This window comes from Dromiciops gliroides, chromosome 3, assembly GCF_019393635.1.
Source record: "Dromiciops gliroides isolate mDroGli1 chromosome 3, mDroGli1.pri, whole genome shotgun sequence".
In the NCBI taxonomy this organism is placed as follows: domain Eukaryota; kingdom Metazoa; phylum Chordata; class Mammalia; order Microbiotheria; family Microbiotheriidae; genus Dromiciops; species Dromiciops gliroides.
In genome coordinates, this window is record NC_057863.1 from 561,967,648 (window position 1) to 561,968,752 (window position 1,105).

At 41.0% G+C, this 1,105-nt stretch overlaps 1 non-coding gene across 1 annotated transcript; it reads right to left on the reverse strand.

The window, feature by feature from the left end:
• Positions 1-610: 610 nt before the first annotated feature.
• Positions 611-717, reverse strand: LOC122752183. The gene has a single exon (XR_006355976.1). It is a non-coding gene; the product is annotated as a U6 spliceosomal RNA (small nuclear RNA).
• Between the last annotated feature and the right edge of the window lie 388 nt (positions 718-1,105).

Consider the following 1,105-nt stretch of genomic DNA (forward strand, 5'->3'; position numbering starts at 1 on the left):
TAGAAGTTGGGGTCAGCAATGATCAGTCTTTGATTCCCATTTAGACCATCCTAGCACATAGGGCACTGAAGCCAAATGTTAGAGCGTAGGATATAAGGGTGGAAGATGATCTGGTCTGGAGGTGTCAAACATGCAACACTCCCAGGTGGTCCCAAACCAGATTAAAATGTAATGGTGGGGGCAGCTAGGTGGTGCAGTGAGTGAAGCACCGGCCCTGGATTCAGTAGACGCTGAGTTCAAATCTAGCCTCAGACACTTGATACTTACTAGCTGTGTGACTCTGGGCAAGTCACTTAACCCTCATTGCTCTGCAAAAAAGAAAAAGAAAAATGTAATGGTGAATTATTTAACAAATTAATAAAAGATACAATAAAACAGAGAAAATGAGAAAAGATGCACTCCACTATGATTAATTTCTATTTCTGTTTGAGTGTGACACCACTGAACTAGTCCAGGACTTTTTTTTTTTTTTATGGTGAGGCAATTGGGGTTAAGTGACTTGCCCAGGGTCACACAGCTAGCAAGTGTCAAGTGTCTGAGGTTGGATTTGAATTAAGGTCCTCCTGAATCCAGGGCCAGTGCTCTATCCACTGCGCCACCTAGCTGCCCCCAAAATATGAAACGATTCATGAATTTGTGTGTCATCCATGTGCAGTGGCCATGCTAATCTTCTCTGTATCAATTCAATTATAGTATATGTGCTGCTGAAGTGAACACTAGTCCAAGACTTCTTAAACTTTTTCCACCCATGACCCCTTTTCGTCTAAGAAATTTTTATATGACCCAGGGTATATGGATATATAAAATACTGTCAGTTTTTTATGATTCCCACTTTCAGTTATGTGACCTCATATGAGGTCATGACTCACAGTTTAAGAAGCTTTGATCTAGTCCAATAGTGTCTGCAGCTAAGCAGCCCAGCAGATAGAGCATTGGGTCTGGAATTAAGAAGACCTGAGTTCAAATTCAGCTTCAGACACTTATTAACTGTTGTAGCCCTAGGCAAGTCATTTAGCGTTTGTCTTCCTTATTCTCCCTACCTGTAAAATGGGGATAATGATAGCACCTACTTTCCAGGCTTATCCTAAGTATTAAATGAGATAAT